Here is a 19,872-nt window from a genome sequence, read left to right on the forward strand (position 1 = left end):
TTATATATATCTATATATACACACATATACCCCATTTCCCCCCCCTCCCAAAAACAAATATATACATAATTTTTTTTTATTTTGGGAGGGGGGTTAAACATGGTGTATATATGTGTATAAATAAATATATATATATACTGTATATATAACATATATATATTTTTTTAGGGAGGTGGGAGGTTAAAATAAAAAGTTTTTTTGGTGGGGGGTTAAAAATGGGGTGTATATTTATATATTTTTTTGTGAGGGGGGTTTAACAATGGGGTATATATCCCAGTTTTAACGCCCCCTCACAAAAATATATATATATTTATTTGTTTTTTTTGGGGGGGTTAAAAAAACAAAACGTTAATTAAATAAATTTTTTATTAAATAATGACACCAAGTTTTTGCCCATTTTTTATTTTTTAGACAATCACAAAAAAAAATGACATAATTCTGCTCTGCGCAGGCGCCCTGGCTCACCTGAGATTAACTAATTAGCGCTCCTGAGTTCACCTCAAGTCAGCCTGGGAGTCCGCGCATGCGCAGACCGCACCACCCGAGTTCACCCGAGCAGCGCGAGCTGCCTTCGGGTGAAGTCGTTATACAATGAACCGGGGTGCTTTACGGCCCCGTTCATTGTAGCGGCGTAGGTGGCATGTTATGTGGCCGCTCTAAACTGTAGATCTTCGTGGGACACTCATTTTTTGGGGGATTCTGCGGAGGGTAGGTATTTTTGTGGTTTGTTATTTTATATTTTTTTTAGGTGGAACATGGTCTTCGGGGAATTAGTGTCATGTCGGACGCTGTTCACACCACAGCGTCCGGCAGGCAGAGGTAGTTCCACCTCCATCCACTATAGCCTCAGTGGCGCCGGCTTGATCTTCAGGCTCTCGGGGGTTAATCTTGCTGGAGACCAGGTTGGATGTTTAGTCACGCCCACGGTCTTTAAATAGTCATGCTGGCCTATGGGCGTCGCCGATTATAGCTTGTGTTTCGTACCAAGTGGTTCCGGTCTGGAGTGGTGGTGTTGAAAAGAGAGAGATTCGCATCTGGTGGCATATGATCCGTTGTTATCCTTTCTCCTTCCCATATTTGTGTTTAGTTGTGCCCTGTTCACATTACTGTATATTCCTGTGTGCGTGCGGCGCAGTGCAGTTTAAGTTCTCCCTGTCTGTCATAATTTGTGTGGGGGCTTTGGTGGTGTGTCTCCTCACTGGGTGGAGGGTGGAGGGTTAAGTGCAGGGCTGAGCAGGAGATAAGGAAAGGTTGGAGGCTCAGGCATTTGCACCATCAGCAAAAACCCTGGGTTGAGGGTCAGACAGGGTTTCCCCTAGTTAAAGGGACATCACAGGGGCCCCGGGTATTTCAGCTTTAGTTGAACTAAGCCCCGCGTGACAATTAGCTGTGTAGGTGAGTAGGGGTTTCTTATTTTAATTTTATTTTAGGTGGCAACGTCGGGGACAGGTATTTATTATTTTTTTCCACAGGTATCCACTGGCCACCAATGAAAAAAAATTATTGGACAAATTTTATAATTTAAGAAACAAACAAACAAATGTTTGAAAAAAAAAATTGAATTAAGGGGCCCTAATAAATATTAATTTATTTAGAAATATAAGGGGGGGTTATTTTATGGACGGATGGGGGCGGGGCCAAAAAAAAAGTGCTTTTTTTTAACAGCAGGAACAGCTCGATGGGAAATACTACTCCCATCGTGCTGATCCTGCTGCCACTACTGATAGGGGAACAGACATAGGCCGATGCGAGTAGTAGTCCTATCGGCCTATGCCAGACAGCACACAGACGCCGCACACACACCACACAGACGCCACACACACACCACATATACACCGCACACCGAGACACATACATAGACACACACACTGACACTTACCACACTGATGAGGAGGCCCACATCCAGGTCCATCCTGCGATACCATTCCATGCTGGCAGCCATGATCCAGGAAGACAGGAATTATGGGATTTTTGCTCGTCTTCCTGGATTATGGGATGCTCATGGGATGGCATAGGATGGCCTGATGTCACTTACTTTTTTGTGCGTTTTGAGATGCTTGAAAAACCGCAAATGTTTGCTACATTTGCGATTTTCAAGCGTTTCAATACAAGTCTATGTAGGTGGAAACGCATGTGATTCCGCAAATTAATGAACATGCTGCGATTTTTACCGCTTAGCTATTCCGCAGCAGTAAAAATCGCACCATTGGCACATGTGCGTTTTCAATTATTAATCCATCGAATGCTTTTCTTAAGCGTTTCCGCCGCAGAATCGCGCATTTAAAACCGCCGCGGAAACGCTTAAAAAACGCTACGTGGGCACACAGCCTCAGTGTTCCCTTTATTTTTTGAGCAATGTTTATAAAAAACAGATATTGAATAGAAAAATATAAATAAGTCTATGGAGTTATTGATGAAAAATGTGCATATATTTAAATCTGTGATAAAATTATAGTGAAAGAAAGTGAATTGTGGAGTAATAAGTTGCAAAGTGAGGAAAAAAATTGGTGAATGTGTGTACATGCAAATGTGAAAGATATGAAAGGAAACTAATGTAAGCATATGACACATAAGAGTCCTAAACTCACAAAAACTATTCAAATGTGACATGAAAATGTGCAGATTAACTTGTGTAAAATCAAAACACACCTTTATAATGGATACAAATCTGGCTCTAGACATTCAGGGCAATGCCCTCATGGTTCAGGCCCCAGATCAAGGCCTTTGGGTTTGTAACATACAATATACTGCTCTTTGTTGGCCACAAAGCCCGAGTGAGGACGCCATCGTGGCCTGCAATGCTCGCCTATGTGACTAGCTTGTGACCAGTCTGGATTTTGGCACAAATTGTTCGGTGTTCCAACAAGGCTCATTGTGTGACCCACTGATTGCTCGCCATGCTCTGCTGTACGCGAGCGCTCGCTTTTCTGTCCAGCAGTGGAGGCGAGGATATAGGATCTGTAGGCGGCATGTAATAGCCATACTGGCACATAGGGGCAGCTGGCTGCCAGCCACACACTGCTATTAGCTCCAAGTGCAGAGACATTGAGAGTTCGCTCCATAAAAGCCATTGCTTGGAATAGAGTAGAGCATAAACAGCCGGTAACTTGCACAGCTCCAGTAAGCGAGCACACCACCCGACTCCTTGACCAGCGCTCGCTGGCTGTTATCCCGGAGGCGAGTTTTTGCTTTGCAGGCCAAGTTTGTAGTGGGCGTGTCAGGGGTGTGGCAGTCTTTGTGAGCTGCAGCGCTGATTGGTTCATCACGGCAGTGAAGGCGGCGCATTTAGGAGTGCGCTCAGATCCTGGGGCAGTCTGGGAAGGTGGAAGGCGCGCATTCAGGAGCGTGCATTTTTACCTCTCGGCGCACATTTCACAGGTGCAGCATCTGCGCATTTCACAGGTGCTGGACATGCATTTCACATGTGCAGCGTCTGCGCATTTCACAGGTGCTGGACGTGCATTTCACAGGTGTTGGATGTGGCGCCCCTGAGGCTCAGTCGCCACAGAGGTACCTCACCTTCTCCTAAAGTGTAGTGCCCCACCATCCAGGTAAGGTGGGAACTCCTTTCCACACTCCAACACTCGCACCCCACACAACAGGGTAGTTCTGCACAACCACATTGCGGCTCAGTGCTTAGAGAGTAGCAGAGCACCTCTGGTGGTTCCCTGCATGGAACACTGGATGTGCTGGGAGGTGGGTGGAGTTGAGATATATAAAAGAGTGGGAAAGTGTAGGATTACAGGTTCAGTCTGGCAGAAGGTCAGGCGGGTAGGAAGTCACTCAGACAGGAGTGAGGATCCCTGGAAGGAGGGATGGAGGAAGGAGTGCTGCAGCTGCCTCAGTGATCTGAGCCAGCTGGCACGGGAAAGGAACAGAAGGAGAAAGACGTAGAACTGCAACCTAAGCTTCCATAAGAGAGAGAAGGATCAGTACGGAACGAAGGAGTAGGAGAACAGAGAGGAGACGTGGGTTGGAAGAGGAACCCTGCCTATAGGTTCTCAGCGCAAGGCCGGGGCCCGGTCCCCGAGGTTGTATGGACACTTATGGTTCTGCAGCAGACACTGGTGGAGTAGTTGGCTGTAAATGCACTACTCCCAACTAAGACTTGGGGCAGAACAGCTATTGAATAGAGAGCCAGGACTCCGGAGAAAAGAGTCCCCGAGAGAGGCTACAGCTGTCTGCCATATGAGTAGAATTGTTAGGAACATCTGACAGGAGGAACTCCAGAGTACCACGGTACTGAAGATCTTCACACTTTAAGGGGCGCAATATAGGAGTCGTTCAGGAAAGTTACATGTTGGCTGAATGTTGGAGAGGAGCTTTCCACCTGGCCTGGAGGTTGGCTGAGTCTTTGACCTGGAGGACACGGCCCGGAGGCAGGCACCCTTGTGTACCACAGACTGTGAGTAAAGTTTTGGAACTGCAAGCCTCGGTGTCCTCCATTCATTCTCGCGCCAACCCATTCAGCACCGCTACATCTGGGTACCATCTTTTACACTGCCTGCGCCTTTCCACAACCATTACAACTACACTGCCCTGGGACATCAGCCCTGCCTGTGGAGGGCTATACCATCACTGCTGCACCACACCATCTGTCCCAGAGGATCTGTCTGCAGCGTCGGCTTAACACCTCCCTTGCTGAGCACCACAGGTGGCGTCACAAACTATTCCATTACACCAATTACATACCCGCCATTGACTTGGGCGCCCAGGGCCACGGTCCGGGTCACTGCTACTGTGACACATCCCACTGGCCCGGTACCGAGTACCCCACGGCCCTGGGAGGGTGACCCACTGGACGCGCATTTCACAGGTGCTGGACACCAAGGTGCAGTGTCTCAGCGCGTTTCACAGGTGCAGCGCTGCGCATTTCACAGGTGCTGGGCGCTCTTCACAGGTGCTGGGCACGTTTCACAGGTGCTGGGCACATTTCACAGGTGCTGGGCGCATTTCACAGGTGCAGGGCACGCATTTCATAGGTGCTGGGCGCATTTCACAAGTGCAAGGCACATGTCACAGGTGCTGGGCGCATTTCACAGGTGCTGGGCGCATTTCACCAGTCAGCGAGCAGTCCTTGCTCCAGTCAGCGAGCACACCACCCGACTCCATGACTAGCGCTTGCTGGCTGTTATCCCAGAGGCGAGTTTTTGCTTTGCAGGCCAAGTTTGTAGTGGGCGTGTCAGGGGTGTGGCAGTCTTTGTGAGCTGCAGCGCTGATTGGTTCATCACGGCTGTGAAGGCGGCACATTTAGGAGCGTGCTCAGATCCTGGGGCAGGCTGGGAAGGTGGAAGGCGCGCATTGAGGAGCGCGCATTTTTACCTCTCGGCGTGCATTTCACAGGTGCAGCGTCTGCGCATTTCAAAGGTGCTGGGCGCGCATTTCACAGGTGCTGGACGTGCAATTCACAGGTGCAGCGTCTGCGCATTTCACAGGTGCTGGGCGCGCTTTTCACAGTTGCTGGGGGCGCATTTCACAGGTACAGCGTCTGCGCATTTCACAGGTGCTGGGCGCGCATTTCACAGGTGCAGCGTCTCTGCGCATTTCACAGGTGCTGAGCACGTTTCACAGGTGCTGGGTGCGTTTCACAAGTTCAGGGCGAGCATTTCACAAGTGCAAGGCGCATGTCACATGTGCTGGGTGCATTTCACAGGTGCTGCGTATCCGCATTTCACAGGTGCTGCGTCTCCACGCATTTCTGCCTCTCAACCATTTTCCACTCTGCCTATAGTAAGCTGTTGCCATTATTCCCAGGTTCTGCGTCTCCACGCATTCCGGAGCTCGCATTTCTGCCTCTCGGTGCACATTTAGGGTGTGCCCTGCAGATCCGCAGCAGTTTCTCCTGCGTTGTACAGTACCATTTAAGTCTATGGAAAATGAAAAACACAGTGCACACGTTGCATATTTTTCCGCACGGATATGCTGCAGTTTTAAATTCGCAGCATGTCACTTCTTTGTGCGGAATCTGCAGCGGTTTGACACCTGATCCATTACAGGTGTCAAACCGCAGGATAATCAGCACTAAATCCGCAGGTAAAATGCAGGTCATTTGACCTGTGGATTTAGCCAAATCTGCATGGAAAAATCCGCAGCAGAATCTGTAACGTGTGCACACACCCTAAGGAGCAGAAGGCGCGCATTCATGAGCGCGAATTTCTGCCTCTCCGCGGTTTGCCACTCTGCCGTATGATCCGTATTCTGCCTATAGTAAGTGCATACAGGAGCATTCATAAATTTTCGTACAGAATCAATGCGGAAGTTGATATGCGCAGCACTACACGGTCGGGATGGCTCTACAGAATGGCAGCTCCACAGCATCACAGGCAGTAGCCGCCGTGTGCAGACATTTATCTTGGTGAACATCCCTGTCGCCAGGACACGGACACTGCTTCATGTGTGACACGTTAGTCACCAGTGTCACTGGGAGCCTCCACAAGTAATTAGGAGGCAGATGACTGCCGCAGCCTCCACACACCTTGGAAACGCCAGTCAGAAAGGTGATAGCAGTGGGCGGGATGGAGGTGCACAGTGTGGGGGTGACACTATGATACTCCAACTCCTCACCTTCCCTTTAAAGCGGTTGTCCAGGACTTTAACGGCGCTAAGAAATAAGTGGGTAGCTCCCCCAGCATTAGAAAATCTCCAGAGAACATGATTTGGGTCGGTTTTTACAGATGTATGGGCACAGAAAATCAAATTTTGAAAATTGCCAAATTTCCAATTTTTTTGCCAAATTTGTTTTTTTATTTTCAGAAATAAACGCAAGTCATATCAAAGAAATTTTACCACTATCAATAAGTACAATATGTCACACTAAAACAATCTCGAAATCAGCGGTAGCCATTGAAGCTCCAGAACTCCTCAAAAGGGGACAGTGGTCAGAAATGTAAAAAATGGCTTGGTCATTAAGGTCAAAATTGGCGCGGTCACTAAGGGGTTAACATTCATAACTCATCTTTAGCACTGGTTACACCCGCCATCTTGGCTGTTAGCTCTTCCCTGGTGTTGGCTGGAGCTGCTAAGTCACAGACACCCACAGCACAGCGGCGTCACTGGAGCTGTGTTGACGGTAGGGTACTGAACGTCTGTCGGCAGAGCTGTGCAGCGCAGGGACTGACAAGTTCCAGCCAACACCTGATAGGCTGAGGTGCCGGTGTCGCACCCCCCCCACTGATCACACACACGGATGACCTATTCTAAAGGAAAGACCATCAATCTCACAGTCCTGGACAACCCCTTTAAAAAGAGAACAGCTCAAGGGATGAAAGCTCATGCCCACCATGGCAGCCCCTCCAACGCTGCTGCTGCAGCAGCAGCTCAGCACCACATCGTAGGCTGTACTGATGACATCTGCACATGAGACGCGTGAGGACGAAGACCATGAGCCACTCGTGTTTATATCGTGGCAGTTGTGTTCATGCAAGAATGATATGTTTCAATTCACTGCTTGCAAGCAGCTACAAGGAGCCATTACTTAAGGCCCCGTCACACATAGCGAGATCGCTGATTTTGTGACGCATCAGCGATCTCGCTAGCGAGCTCGCTGTGTGTGGCACGCATCAGCGACCCCCCCGCCGGGTATCGCTGATCATGCAGGAATGTCCTGGGCCATTTTTTGATCGTTGGTCTCCCGCTGGCCAGCACGCATCATGTGGCAGCGGGAGACCAACGATCAGTGAGCTCCCAACGCTGTAAGCAGACGCTGGGAGCTGGTATCCAAGGTAAATATCGGGTAACTAACCGCTGTGTACCTTGGATACCAGCGTGCTCACGTTGAGAACTGGTATCCAAGGTAAACAGCGGGTAACTAAGTGCCGCGCGCGCTTAGTTACCCGATATTTACCTTGGATACCAGCTCCCAGCGCGAGCACGCTGGTATCCAAGGTACACTGCGGGTAACTATGCGACGCGTGTGCTTAGTTACCCGATATTTACCTTGGGTACCACCGTCCTCGCTGGTCCTGATCGCTGGTGAGATCTGCCTGTTTGACAGCTCACCAGCAATCATGTAGCGATGCACCAGCGATCCTGACCAGGTCGTATCGTTGTTGGGATCGCTGGTGCATCGTTTAGTGTGACAGGACCCTTACTCTACGCCAACTGGACCCACCTTTATGACGCAGTTCTAAAAAGTGGGCAGGGCTTAGTGGGAGGGGTGGAGTCTGCTAGCAGTTTAATTAATATAAGCCATAAACTTGATGTAACTTATCTAACGCTGAGGACACGGCCCATTACCTAGAAACCAGTGACTCCGGATCGCAAAAACATAGAAAATATTAAATTTTATTATATAAAAAAGACTAAACACAGGTATAAAGGGGGAAAACCATGAAGCACAGAGCGGTGCTAGCTTCTCCGGCGGCTGAGCAGATGCGACGTGGAGTCTCCCAACTTCTGAAAGTAGTAGTCGAGTTTGCCACTGAGCTTCTCCTGCAGCTGTAAAGGAAATGGAGGAAGACATTAATGGTGCACAGATGGTCTGAGCCCAGCTGCCATGGCTCTAATCCATTACAGTTTGAGTGTGGCATTATAATAATAATAATAATCTTTATTTATATAGCGCCAACATATTCCGCAGCGCTTTACAGTTTAACAGTTTCAAAACACAAGTCATAAGTAACAATGTTAACAATACAATAATTAAAGCAACATAAGACGAAATAAGATGACCCTGTTCGTGAGAGCTTACAATCTACAATGAGGTGGGGGAGATACAAAGTACAGGTGTGTATTTACAATTGTGTATTTGCAATGAAGGTCCAGCCATCTTGAGGGAGTGAAGGATGGATGGAGATAATGAATGGGCTACACACGCACACTTACACATAGAATGACTTTGATTAGTGAACGTGATAGGCCGCTCTGAAAAAATGTGTTTTGAGGGAGCGCCTAAAACTATGCAAATTGTGGCTAGTCCTAATTTCTTGGGGTAGAGCATTCCAGAAGATAGGAGCAGCACGGGAGAAGTCTTGGAGTCGGGAATGGGAGGTACGGATTAGTGCAGAGGTTAGTCGAAAGTCGTTTGCAGAGCGCAGCGATCGGCTAGGCCGATAGACAGAAATGAGGGAGGAGATGTAGGGGGGTGCCGCACTGTGGAGAGCTTTGTGGGTGAGAACAAGTACTTTGAATTGGATCCTATAATGAATGGGCAGCCAGTGTAATGACTGACGAAGAGCAGACATGTCCGAGTACCGATTAGTCAGGTGGACGACCCTGGCCGCTGCATTAAGTATGGACTGGAGAGGGGATAGTCGAGTGACGGGGAGGCCAATTAATAGAGCATTGCAGTAATCCAGGTGGGAGTGGATCAATGCAACAGTGAGGGTTTTTGTTGTTTTCATGGTGAGAAAAGGGCGGATTCTAGAAATGTTCTTTAGGTGTAAGCAGCAAGAGCGGGCAAGAGATTGTATATGGGATGTGAAGGAGAGATTGGTGTCAAACATAACACCCAGACAGCGCGCCTACTGCCGGGGTGATATTGTGGTACCACCCACGGAGAGGGAAATGTCAGATTTACGGAGGTTAGTAGATGGTGGGAGCAGAAGAAGTTCAGTTTTGGAGAGGTTGAGTTTCAGATAGAGAGTGGACTTGATATTGGAGACTGCAGACAGACAGTCACTTGCGTTCTGTAGTACAGCAGGGGTAAGGTCGGGGAATGACATATATAGTTGTGTGTCATCAGCATAAAGATGGTACTGAAAGCCAAATCTGCTGATGGTCAGTCCAATTGGAGCTTTGTAGAGAGAGAAAAGAAGGGGGCCAAGGACTGAGCCCTGTGTCACCCCGACAGCAAGAGGAAAAGGAGATGACGTGGAGCCAGAGAACAAAACACTGAAGGAGCGGTCAGAGAAACAGGAAGAGAACCAGGAGAGAGCAGTGTCCTTAATGCCTAGTGACTGGAGCCTAGAGAGTAGGAGATGGTGGTCAACAGTATCGAAAGCTGCAGATAGGTCAAGAAGAATGAGAGGAGAGTGGTCACCGTTACGTTTTGCTGTCAGTAGGTCATTGGTCACTTTGATGAGTGCAGTTTCAGTCGAATGTAGGGGGTGGAAGCCGGACTGTGAAGGGTCTAGAAGGGAGTGAGTGGAGAGGTAACGGGTAAGGCGGGAGTAAACTAGGCGTTCCAAAAGCTTAGAGATAAAGGGGAGATTGGAGACTGGTCTGTAGTTGTTTGTGCAGGATGGGTCAAGAGTGGGTTTCTTTAGTAATGGAGTAACAATGGCGTGTTTGAAGGAGGATGGGAAAATGCCCGAGGAGAGGGAGAGATTAAAGATTGTAGTTAGGTGGGTTGTGACGACTGGAGAGAGAGACTGGAGGAGATGTGAGGGAATGGGGTCGGTAATGCATGTAGTTGGACGAGAAGAAGAGAGCAGTCTGGAGACTTCTTCTTCTGTGATGGGATCAAATGTGGAAAGTGAGCCAGGGGAGATGCAGGAAGGGATGGGAGTCACAGCACTTGGTGGTTGGGAGCAGATTTCCTGACGGATATTATCTATTTTTTCTGTAAAGTGGGAGGCCAGGTCATCAGCACAAATGTCTGTGATAGGGGCTTGTGCTTTTGGTCTGAGGAGGGAGTGAAAAGTGTCAAAGTTTCTTGGGGTTGTTGGCTAGTGAGGAGATCAGGGTGGTGAAGTAGGTCTGTTTGGCGAGGTGAAGGGCAGTGTTATAGGTTCTTAACATAAATTTGAAGTGGATGAAGTCTTCTGGTGTTCGGGTTTTTCTCCATAGGCATTCAGCACTCCTAGAGCATCTCTGAAGAAGTTGAGTTTGTGATGTGAGCCAGGGCTGTTTTACTCTGTGCTTGGAGGTTCTGAGGGTGAGGGGAGCTACTTGGTCAAGGGTGCTTCTAAGAGTGTCATTGTAGTGATCAACAGCCAGATTAGGACAGGAAAAAGAGGAGATTGGGGACAGTGATGGATGTAGGGAGTCTGAAAGTGTCTGAGGGTTAATGGCTTGTAGATTTCTGACTGTGTGGTAGGTAGGAGTGAGCTGGGGTGGGCGAGGATTTGTGAGCGTGAAGGAGAGAATGTTGTGGTCAGAGAGTGGAAGCGGTGAGATACAGTATTTAGGTCGTAGATTGAACAGAGCTGGCCGAAGACCAGATCAAGGGTGTTACCGTCCTTGTGTGTCTCAGAGGTTGAAAGCTGCGAGAGGCCTAGAGAGGTGGTTAGTGATAGAAGCTGGGATGCAGATGTGGAAGTAGAGCTGTTAATGGGGATGTTGAAGTCTCCCAGGATAAGGGTTGGAAGTTCTGAGGACATGAAGTGCGGCAGCCAGGCTGAAAAGTGGTCAAGGAAATGTGTGGGTGAGCCTGGGGGCCGGTATATGACCGCTACTCTGACGGAGAGGGGACGGAAGAGCCTGATGGTGTGGACCTCAAAAGAAGGGAATGAGTGATGGAACTGGGGGGATGACCTGGAAAGTGCATTGTGGAGACAGGAGTATGCCGACTCCACCACCATGTCTGTTGTGGGTCTTGGGGAGTGAGAGAATTGTAAGCCACCGTAGGAAATGGCAGCAGGAGAGACAGTGTCAGAATCCTGAATCCAGGTTTCAGTGAGGGCCAACAGATTAAGAGAGTTGTTCAGAAAGTAGTTGCGTAGGAAAGCAAGCTTGTTACAAGCAGACCGTGGATTCCAGAGGGCACAATTAAAAGATGGAGATGAGGGAGTGCAAGTAATATTAATAAGATTAAGATTATGATTAATAAGATTATGTCACCATTCATGATATCACCATTAGTCACCACGGTCATGTGATGTGAAATCGCGCCATTAACGGTCAGGGAGTCAAGGCGCATGCAGAGGACAAGCTTTGGCTTTTCCGATTCTCGTCCTTACTTGACAAGCAACCCAGTAGCACCAGGCAGCACAGACTTAGAATGGGGCCTATTGTGGCATCTGGTAAGAAAGGCGGCAGAATGTGCAGCGACTAATGGGGGACATGTCCTATAATCGGAGCATATACCAAGCTCCCCAAACACCACATGCATGTGTGACGGTGACTGCGGCTCTTACCTCTCGGTTTAGCCGACTGTTATTCTCTTCCAGTGCTTGCAGAAGGTGATTGATGTGGGAATACGGCATCCAAACCAAAGGAGACAAGGCGAACCAAGGCCACTGGTGAGAAGTAAACAGGATGGAAAAGATTAAAAATCATGGCAGCTTGCCTTTAAAAACAGTGCTACCTTAGTCTACAGGTTGTGTCAGATATTACAGATCAGCTCCAAAGAGAATTTTTTCCAAATTCTGTATGACCCCTTTAACAATTGTGCCTCATGTAGATAATGTATGTATGTGTTATATGGTACAATGTACCACGAAATTTTTTCTACTGTGTGATACAAGTCAACAATCTGGAGTCTCCAAACTCCGTCTGATGTCGGATTCCAGACCGCTGACCTTCATCCTAGAGCCCACGTGGTCCTTACCAGCTACGGGTCTCCTGATCCAAATAAGATAGCCTCATATGTACAGTATTAGATGAGACTGTTCAGTTTGGACCCAAATGGATATTGGGGCAGCAAAGTGGCTCAGTGATTAGCATGCAGTGGCTCAGTGGTTACCATTGCAGAACTGCGGTCCTGGATTCAAATCGCAACAAGGATAACACCTGCAAGCAGTTTGTATGTTCTCTGTTTTCTCTCACACTCCACAGACATATGGAATGTAGATTGTGTGCCCCGATAGGAACAGCGATGACGTCGGTAAAGCTGGGGAATTAACGGTGCTATATAGGGGGGGGATGAGGAACCAACCAGACCCTAATATTCCAGCACTCCTGACCGCAGCGTGTAACTGGGACATACTCTGGCTAAGTGAGGGTTAAAGGGAACCTGTCACATCGTTTTGGCCCTGTAAGCTGTGGCCACTGCCTTTCAGAGCTTATCTACAGTATTCTATAAAGCTGTAGATAAGCCCCTGCTCTAACCTGAAAGAGAAGAAAAACAAGTTTTATTATACTCACCCGGGTGCGGTTCGTTCCAATGGGCGTCATAGGTCCAGGTCCACCGCCTCCCATCTTCATGCGATGAAGTCCTCTTCCTTGCTTCGTTTCGCAGGTCCTGCAAAAGCGTACTTTTTTGCCGTGTTGAAGGCACAGTGAAGTACTGCAGTGTGCAGGCGCCGGGAAAGGTCAGAGAGGTCCCGCGCCTGTGTACTGCAGTACTTTACTCTGCCCTCAACAGGGCAGAGCAGTGTGCCTGCGCCGAGGGAGAAGTAAGGAGGAGGACATAATCCCATGAAGATGGGAGGCACCGGAACAAGACACCCACCGCGCCCAACCCTGCCCCACTGTGAGTATAATAAAACTTGTTTTTCTTCTGTTTCAGGTTAGAGCATGGGCTTATCTACAGGATTATAGAATGCTGTAGATAAGCCCTGAAAGGCAGTGGGTGCAGCTTACACAAAACGACGTGACAAGTTCCCTTTAACAAGTTAGGTCAGTGATGTTTCTGCCCATTGCCATTTTTCCTGTGGTACCTTTAACCCCTTAAGCCCCAAGGGTGGTTTGCACGTTAATGACCAGGCCAATTTTTACAATTCTGACCACTGTCCCTTTATGAGGTAATAACTCTGAAACGCTTCCATGGATCTCGGTGATTCTGACACTGTTTTCTCGTGACATATTGTACTTCATGCTAGTGGTAAAATTTCATTCAAATAACTTGCGTTTATTTGTGAAAAAAACGGAAATTTGGCGAAAATTTTGAAAATTTCGCAATTTTCCAACTTTGAATTTTTATGCCATTAAATCACAGAGATATAGCACACAAAAAACTGAATAAGTAACTTTTCCCACATGTTTACTTTACATCAGCACAATTTTGAAACCAAAATTTTTTTTTGTTAGGAAGTTATAAGGGTTAAAAGTTGACCAGCGATTTCTCATTTTTGCAACACCATTTTATTTTTACGGACCACATCACATTTGAAGCCACTTTGAGGGGTCTATATGATAGAAAATACCCAAAAGTGACACCATTCTAAAAACTGCACCCCTTAAGGTGCTCAAAACCACATTCAAGAAGTTTATTAACCCTTTAGGTGCGTCACAGGAATTTTTTGAATATTTAAAAAAAAAATGAACATTTAACTTTTTTTCACTAAAAAAATACTTCAGGTTCAATTTTTTTTAATTTACCAAGGGTAACAGGAGCAATTGGACTGCAAAAGTTATTGTGCAATTTGTCCTGAGTACGCCGATACCTGATATGTGGGGGGGAAACACTGTTTCGGCGCATGGCAGACCTCAGCAGGGAAAGAGCGCCATTTGACTTTTTCAATGCAAAATTGGCTGGAATTCAGATCAGACGCCATGTCGTGTTTGGAGAGCCCCTGATGTACCTAAACAGTGGAAACCCCCCCAAGTGACCCCATTTTGGAAACTAGACCCCCCAAGGAACTTATCTAGATATGTGGTGAGAACTTTGAACCCACAAGGCCTTCACAGAAGTTTATAACGTACAGCGGTACAATTAAAAAATCATATTTTTTCCACAAAAATGATCTTTTCACCCCCAATTTTTAGTTTTCCAAGGGTAATAGGTCCCTAAAAGTTATTGTGCAATTTGTCCTGAGTGCGCTGATACCTCACATGTGGGGGTAAATGACTATTTGGGCGCATGGCAGAGCTCGGAAGGGAAGCAGCGCCATTTGACGTTTTTGGCTGGAATTGAGATCGGACACCATGTCGCGTTTGGAAAGCCCCTAATGTACCAAAACAGTAGAAACCCCCCATAAATGACACCATTTTGGAAACTAGACCCCCCAAGGAACTTATCTAGATGTGTGGTGAGCACTTTGAACCCCCCAGTGCTTCACAGAAGCTTATAATGCCCGTGCGTGAAAATGCAAAAATCGTATTTTTTCCACAAACATGATCTTTTAGTCACCAATTTTTTCATTTTCCCAAGGGTACAAGGAGAAATTGGACCCCAAAAGTTGTTGTCCAATTTGTCCTGAGTACGCTGATACCTCATATGTGGGAGAAAACTACTGTATGGACACACGTCGGGGCTCGGAAGGGAAGTAGTGACGTTTTGGAATGCAGATTTTGATGGAATGGTCTGCGGGTGTCATGTTGCTTTTGGAGAGCCCCTGATGTACCTAAACAGTGGAAACCCCCCCACAAGTTACCCCATTTTGGAAACTAGACCCCCTAAGGAACTTATCTAGATGTGTGGTGAGCACTTTGAACCCCCCAGTGCTTCACAGAAGTTTATAACGACCGGGCGTGAAAATAAAAATATCGTATTTTTTCAACAAACATCATCTTTTAGTACCCATTTTTTTTATTTTCCCAAGGGTAACAGGATAAATTGGACCCCAAAAGTTGTTGTCCAATTTGTCCTGAGTACGCTGACACCTCATATGTGGGAGAAAACTACTGTATGGGCACATGTCGGGGCTCGGAAGGGAAGTAGTGACGTTTTGGAATGCAGACTTTGATGGATTGGTCTGCGGGTGTCATGTGCGTTTGGAGAGCCCCTGATGTACCTAAACTATTGAAACTCCTCACAAGTGACCCCATTTTGGAAACTAGACCCCCCACGGAACTTATCTAGATGTGTGGTGAGCACTTTGAACCCCCAAGTGCTTCACAGAAGTTTATAACGCCTGGGCGTGAAAATAAAAAAATCATTTTTTTCCACAAAAATGATATTTTTGCCCCCAATTTTTTATTTTCCTAAGGGTAACAGGAGAAATTGGACCCCAAAAGTTGTTTTGCAATTTGTCCTGAGTATGCTGATACCCTATATGTGGAGGTAAAACACTGTTTGGGCGCATTGCAGAGCTTGGAAGGGAAGGAGCACCATTTGACTTTTTCAACGCAGAATTGGCTGGAATTGAGATCAGACACCATGTTGCATTTGGAGAGCACCTGATGTACCCAAACAGTGGAAACCCCCCAATTACAACTCCAACCCTAACCCCAACACACTCCTAACCCTAATCTCAGCCCTAACCCTAGCCCTAACCCTAATGGGAAAATGGAAATAAATACTTTTTTTTAATTTTATTATTTTTCCCTAACTAAGGGGGTGATAACGGGGGGTTTGATTTACTATTTATGGCGGTTTTTATGTTTGGCAGCTGTCGCACGCTAAAAGACGCTTTTTATTGTAAAAATAGTTTTTGCATCACCACATATTGAGAGCTATAATTTTTCCGTATTTTGACCCACCGAGTCATGTGAGGTCTTATTCTTTGCGGGATGAGTTGACGTTTTTATCGGTACCATTTTTGGGCACGTGACATTTTTTGATCGCTTTTTATTCCGATTTTTGGGACGCAGAATGAACAAAAACCAGCGTTTCATGAATTTCTTTTGGGGGGGTGCGTTTACACCGTTCCGCGTGCGGTAAAATTGATAAACCGGTTTTATTCTTTGGGTCAGTATGGTTACAGCGATACCTCATTTAGGTCGTTTTTTTATGTTTTGTCGGTTTTTTGCAATGAAAACAATTTTATATAAAAAATAATTATTTTTGCATCGCTTTATTCTGCGAGCTATAACTTTTTAAATTTTTTGCGGATGATGCTGTATGGTGGCTCGTTTTTTGCGGGACAAGATGACGTTTTCAGCGGTACCATGGATATTTATATGCGTCTTTTTGATCGCGTGTTATTGCACTTTTTGTTCGGTGGTATGATAAATCATTATTTTTTGCTTAGTTTTTTATTTTTATTTTTTAAGGGGTTTGCTAAAGGGGTTAACTAATGGGACAGTTTTATAGGGCGGGTCGCTACGGATGCGGCGATACCAAATATGTGTACTTTTATTGTTTTTTTTTTTATTTTCAAAAAATGAATTTATTGGGGAATATTTTTTTTTTTTTACTAATTTATTTAGCGATTTTTTAAAAATTATTTTTACACTTTTTTTTTACTTTATTACATAGTCCCAGGTGGGACATCACTGTCCTGTGACAGATCGTTGATCTGTCACATCACAGATCACTGTGACAGATCAGCAATCTGTCACAGGCAGTTCTGCAGACTTCCTCATGCCTGCGCTTTGCAGGCAGTGAGGAAGTCAGCTCCCTACAGGCCCCCGTCGCCATTTTGGATCCGGGGGCCTGTAGGGAAAGAGCCCCCGGCAGCAGCGCTGCACATTGCGCTGCTGTGGGGGGCTCAGGGAAGCACGGAGGGAGCCCCCTCCCTGCCGATGCTTCCCTTTAACTCCCGGTACACCGCGATCGTGTTTGATCGCGGTGTACAAGGGGTTAACGTGTCGGGGTCGGCCCGTGACCGCCCCTGACACATTGTGCCGGGTGTCAGCTGTGATAATCAGCTGACACCCGGCCGCGATCAGCGGCGCTCACCAAGTGGGCGCCGCTGATCGCATTAGACGTACTATCCCATCCTTGGGAATTAAGTCCCAGGGCACATGGACGGGATAGTACGTCTATTGGCAGAAAGGGGTTAATACATTCCCAACCACTGAGGTGCATGTACGTTACAGGCGAGTAGCGGGTGTATGGAGCGGCTCATGATCAGGGCCAGACACGAAAGAGATGCTTCCATCCTCCTTTTGGCCATGTATGGAGCATATGCTGGGGTCTAAGGCTCAGGCACAACATACTCATCTCCGCCCCACACCACAAGCTGTCAGCCCTGAACCCCACACCACGAGCCATCAGACCTCCGCCTCACACCACGAGCCATTGGACCTCAGTCTCACCTGCTGTGATTGGGAATATGTGCGAGAGCATCGTATGACTGGCTGTTGTGTCCCAAATCCAGGTGATACTTGAAGGTACGAGTCCTCAAAGTCGCCTACAATCAGGAGACATCTGGTCACTCACCAGAAAATATCATAGATACATAGAGGATATGAGAGCTTGTACATGGCATTACCTGACTTTTCAGGTTGTCCGCAGTCTCCGAAATAGCCAATGTGGCTAATTGAATCAGCACCTCTGGCAACAGCTTACTAGAGGCAGAATACAGATCATACTGCAGTGTATCAAACGGTGGAGTAAGGCTGGTTTCACATTTGCGTTTTTTTGCGCTTGAAAAAAACGCATACGTGCGCATGCGTTTTTTCCCCTATATTTAACATGGGTGCGCATACCTGCGCGCTGGCATGCGCACGTATGCGATTTTCATGCGCTGCGTTTTTTTGGGGTGTGCGTTTGTATTTCACAGACGCTACATGTTGCATTTTTTGGTCCTGGAAAAAAACGCATGCGCACGTATGCGCACGTTTTGCGCTAAAAATGGCCATTATAGCCTATGGATGCGCATACGTGAGCACTGGCATGCGCATGTATGCTTTTTTTAGCGCTGCGTTTTTTTGGTGGTGTCCACTTGTTGTACTAGTTATAAACTTCTAAAGTAAAAAAAAAAAGGCTATATAAAGGAGGTGCCTGCCAAAACTCTGCCACTACTACACTGACAGATTGGAGAGCAGACAGTCACCAAGGAACACATTATCAGCGCAAGAATGTGAGTATATTACATTATATGCCTGTCCTTTTAAATTATGTATGTACTAATGATTTTTATTATTTTTACATGCAGTATGTCTTCAGAATCCGAATATTCCCCATCGCGGCAGGAATTGGCGCAAGCAGACCGTGAGGTGATTATTTTCGTGCATCTGGTAAGTATATCTGCTGCTACTCCAAATCTCTTATGTTTTTTTCAACTTTTTTAAGACATCATCATCATCATCTTCTGCGGACGGGACTTCTGAGGGCGAAGAGCAGGAGCAGCGAAGCCAAGTCCCGGTGGTGATACGGAATGTATGTATCAAATGATTTGTAATGTTCTTTATTTTTTATCTTCTATTTTTACTCTTTTTTTATGTTTCTTTTTTTTGTAACTTTTTATTCAATTTAAATTTGATTATTCTAATGAATGTGTTTTGTCTAGGTTCCACAACGGGATGAAGACGTCTACCTGGATAATGAGCAGCTCATCAGCCTGGTCCAGGAGCGTGCGCCGTTGTGGGACAGCCGTGACCGGCTGTACAAGGACAATGTGGTGACCCGGCGGCTATGGAATGAGGTGGCCGCAGCGTTGATGGATGGCTGGGACAGCGCCACAGCATCCTCCAAAAAGGCGTTTAGTGAGTATTTCCCTGCTCTGTATTGTGCCGCAGTGACTGTTGTCCTTGACGGCACTGTTGGGTTTCGTGCTAGGTATATTCTAGCAGGAAACCCAACAGTGTCATCGGGCTCTACAGTGACTGCTTTGAGTATTGTATTGCTATATTGTGCCGCAGTGACTGTTGTCCTTGACGGCACTGTTGGGTTTCGTGCTAGGTATATTCTAGCAGGAAACCCAACAGTGTCATCGGGCTCTACAGTGACTGCTTTGAGTATTGTATTGCTATATTGTGCCGCAGTGACTGTTGTCCTTGACGGCACTGTTGGGTTTCGTGCTAGGTATATTCTAGCAGGAAACCCAACAGTGTCATCGGGCTCTACAGTGACTGCTTTGAGTATTGTATTGCTATATTGTGCCGCAGTGACTGTTGTCCTTGACGGCACTGTTGGGTTTCGTGCTAGGTATATTCTAGCAGGAAACCCAACAGTGTCATCGGGCTCTACAGTGACTGCTTTGAGTATTGTATTGCTATATTGTGCCGCAGTGACTGTTGTCCTTGACGGCACTGGTTTTTTTTTTCCCAACAGTGGACAAAGTCCGAACACGTTGGCGTTCGATCAAGGACCGCTTCAACAGTGATGTTCGTGCTGAGGGCCAGGTTCGCAGTGGATCTGCGTCAAGGACCAGAACTAGATACCGTCACTATCACGCGTTGCAGTTCCTAAGACCGGTCCTTGCCACGAGATCGTAAGTATTATAAATTTTGGGTTTTTATTTTTATTAATCTGTGTTTTTCTAATCCACAGCTGATGCT

General features: G+C 46.9%; 1 long non-coding RNA gene across 1 annotated transcript; it reads right to left on the reverse strand.

Annotated features, from left to right (window-relative positions):
• Positions 1-8,308: 8,308 nt before the first annotated feature.
• LOC141054924 (uncharacterized) lies at positions 8,309-19,106 on the reverse strand. Its single transcript, XR_012221433.1, has 3 exons — positions 17,686-19,106; positions 12,018-12,119; positions 8,309-8,436 (listed from the first exon to the last, which is right to left on the reverse strand). It is a non-coding gene; the product is annotated as an uncharacterized lncRNA (long non-coding RNA).
• Positions 19,107-19,872: the final 766 nt, after the last annotated feature.

The sequence above is a fragment of the Dendrobates tinctorius genome, unplaced genomic scaffold (genome assembly GCF_039654945.1).
Source record: "Dendrobates tinctorius isolate UK_male_01 unplaced genomic scaffold, ASM3965494v1 ptg000181l, whole genome shotgun sequence".
Classification (NCBI taxonomy): domain Eukaryota; kingdom Metazoa; phylum Chordata; class Amphibia; order Anura; family Dendrobatidae; genus Dendrobates; species Dendrobates tinctorius.